Below are 4,020 nucleotides of genomic sequence, written 5' to 3' on the forward strand. Positions count from 1 at the left end.
GGTTTCAAGCCTGATTGCACACAAAAGAATTTATAGTGGAGGGAAGCCTTAGGTATGAGAAGAATGTGGGAAACCCTTAGTCAAATCTGTATGTCTAGTGCATTTAGGAGCCACATTGCATAGGTCCTTTGAGTGTAAGCAGTGTGGGAAACCCTTAGTCATTCGTCACATCATCACTCATTGAAACTCAAGATTCAAAGCTGTTTTGGGTCAAACATAGGATTGTTCATCCTTATTTCTATTTCTGAAAGTGTGTAAAAAACAAAATGTAAGGAGAACAAAAGCCAATTTGAAGAAGGGGTAAGGTCATTGGAGCTACAATGTATTTACCAGAGAAATGATTTTTTTTATGTTAAATACACTATTTTTCTCAGTTTGTTTTCCTTTCTTATTCAAAGATTTGTTTTTTCTTAAAACCAGGTTTGTGGAATGTATCATTTGAGGGTTTGATTTCCTCAATGAAAAGTATAGAAACTGTTTATGCTTACCTCCTACCACTTATGCTGACTTTTATCCATTTAACAAGACAATGATATATCCAAATTCATTTTTTTCTAAGCCTTTGAATCTCAAAATTCTCTTTGTGGTATACCTATCTATGGAGATACGTATCAATTTGGCCCTAATGTAAATTGAATATTAACCCCAGAAAATCAGCTAAGAATAGAAGAACAAAGAAAACTGTTAGCAACCATTCAAGATGAGAGAATAAAAATTTTCCCCAAATTTAAAAAAATAAATAAACAATCACATACATACCAAAAGGCAAGAAAAAAAACAAAAACCAAACCCCTATGTAACACTATTAATCTACATTTTCCTAATAGTTACTACTACTATGTGCTCACGGTAGAGGATAAGGGTATTAGATTAACTAGTTTCATTAAATTAGCCTTCTATACTGAGCCTTGGTTGTTCTGAAACCTGGATTGTTTTCTTCTTATACTTTCTGTTCATTGTTTTTTGTTCTGGTGAAAATGTTTAAGTCTTATTAGCTGAATTTAAATAATAGTGCTAAATCTATCACAATAAAAAAGAAGGGAAAATATTCCAAGTACACATAAAATGGCTGCAAAGATAAACTGTATGCTGGAACATAAGAACATAATATGCTGAAATATTCTTTGCATTTCCAAAGAATAAAGTCAAAATATATTTTCCTATCCTCCTAAGGAGCTCTGGTGGTGAAGCCAGTTACACGTTGATCTGGTAACCACAAAGTCAGCAGTTAAAAACCACCTGTAGCTCCTAGGGAGGAAGGTGAAGCATTTTACTTCTGTAAAGATTTAAAGCCTTTGAAATCAGCCAGGGCAGTTCTATGTTGTCCTATATAGTTACTGTAAGTCAGATTTGAGTGGAAGGCAGTGAGCTTGGCTTGTTTGTGTTTGTTTAGGAATAAATTTAAAATCAATAGGAAGTGGATCGCCCAAATATTTTAAAGTAAGCATTACAAGTTTTCCCTGCTATGCAAACGTATAATGAAATCTTTCATAAGCAGAAATGCTATAAAGTAAAAAAGTAGTGGCCAGTGGTTTATGTGGGGACTTTTTTTAGTATTTCCAGACCACCCAAAAATCTATTAAATCATACCAAATAACAACATAAAATATGCAACATAAAATAATACTAGCATATAGTAAAAGCAGAAATAATGTAAACATTGTACAGCTTATATAAAATTGAAGTATATATGTATAGTATTTAAAGTAGAAGTAATATATGTGTAGTTTAATTCCTGGGGAAGAGCATAATGACGTGGCTCTTACTGCTCAGATTGTGTGATACCTTTCTAATGGTTTGTTCCAAAATAAATAATGGAGGCTGATTTTGCTTCATTTTGTGCCTTTCTTTCAAAAGTAAAAAACTTCTTTGGTTAGCAAAAGCAGGTACTAATGCAGGTTTTTCATAAAGATGAATTTGCAGAGAAGGACCAGGGAACAATATGAGATCTAAAATCAATGGCAAGAAGGCCATAGCATGCCTGGTGGGGTTTGGTCAAGTGCAATGAAGCCAAGAGAACGTACTGAGAGTCGAATGAAGGTCTAACATGATAGTGGGATAGGAGGATAGAAAAAGAAATAGAGGAAAGAACTAGGAGGCAAAAGACATTTATAGAGGTACAAACATAGGCATGCATATATGTAAATATATACATATTTTAACAGCGATATAGGTCTACGTGCACATATTTAAATGTTAAGTATTGAGGTAGCAGACAGGCATTGAGTCTCTACTCAAGTCCTCCCTCAAGGCAAGAATATTTTGTTCTAATAACCTTGCATTCGGTGATGCTCATATTCCTGACAAGGTGGCTAATGTCAAAAGGGGTTCATAAGCAAATGTGGTGAAGAAAGCAACCGGTGCCCAGCTATTAAAAGATATCTGGGTTCTTAAAGCCTTGAAGTTAAACAAGTGACCATCTAGCAGGGAAGCAATGAAGTCCAAATGGAAGAAGCACGCCAACCCGTGTGATCACGAGGTGTAGAAGGGATCAGGTAGCAAGAATCAGAAGACCCAAAACAAACAAATATCTTGATGTAAATGATGGGGATCAGAGAGGCAACCAAAAGCCCATCTATATACAATGGGACATTACCTCACAGAAGGCTCTTAAGGAAAGAAAGAGGCAGCTATGGCGCAGCATAGCACTGATGAAAGACACAACTTTCCACTAGTTCTTTAATGCTTCCTCCCCCAACTATCATGACCCCAGTTTTACCTTACAAATCCAGCCAGACCAAAGCATGCACACGGGTACAGAAAAGAGCCCTCGATACATGGAATCCAGGACAGATAAACCCCTCGGGAACAGTAATGGGAGTAGCGATACCATGAGGGTAGGGAGAAGGTGGAGGGAGGAGGGGAAATGGTGAACCAACTATAATGATGAACATATTACCACCACCACCCTGGGGGGACAAACAACAGAAACGTGGGCTAAGGGAGACAGTGGATGCTGTAAGATATGAAAATAATAATACTATATAATTTATCAGGGGTCCATTAGAGTGGGAGGTTGGGATAGGGAAGGAAAAAAGAGGATATAATACCAAGAGATAAAGCAGAAAAAAATGTTTTGAAATCATGATGGCAACATATGTACAAATGTATTTGATACAATTGGTGTAGGGATTGTTATAAGAGCTGTAAGGGCCCCCAATAAAATGACTTAACAATTTTTTAAAAATACGAACTGACAGAAAGTGAAGTTTAGTAAAGCTGGGAATATCTGATTATTTATGGATATTCTATAAGTCAAAGAATTCATCACAAGCAGAAGGAGAAACTGGACTGAACTTAATGATGATGTCAAATATGTGCTGTGAAACCAGCATTATAATTAAAGAAAAATTATTTTAAGTATTAATATTAGCAAGTAGTAAAGATTTCAAATCAGCCTTCTAATAACTTTAATCCTAAGAATATAGGATGGGATAAGAAATTAAACCCCAAATATGCTGGAAAAACAAGAATTATCAGGTCAAAGTCAATAAAATAGAATCAAACATTACCCCCCAAAATAAATGAAATCTAAAGCTGTTTATTTCACAACACAGAAAGCACCTCAGTAAACTAGACTGAAATACACAGAAGACGCAGATAACCCAGGTTACAAACAGGACAAGCCTGCAGATCCTAGAGCTCTAAAGCACGGAACAAGGTTATACAAATGCCTTTACTACTTAGGTGAAGTAGACATTGATTGAAAGACACAACTTACTAGAATTTAAATTCAAAAATAGAAATATTAATAGATTACGTAGTCCTATCTTAGTTAAAACTTATATTTTACACAAAAATATTAAAATGACCATATCATAAAGAAACCCCAGCCTTAGATGACTACTCTGGTGTATTCTATCAAACATGTAAGAAAAATAAGATTCATTGTGGTGATGATTGCACAGTTTCTTAAAATTATTTTTAAACCATTGAATTGCATACTTTGTGAATTACATGTCAATAAACTGTTAAAATTTAAAAGATAGAACTTATAAAATATAAGGAAAGATATATATA

Source organism: Echinops telfairi, unplaced genomic scaffold, assembly GCF_000313985.2.
Source record: "Echinops telfairi isolate 266 unplaced genomic scaffold, ASM31398v2 ScPeMD7_23;HRSCAF=83, whole genome shotgun sequence".
NCBI lineage: Eukaryota > Metazoa > Chordata > Mammalia > Afrosoricida > Tenrecidae > Echinops > Echinops telfairi.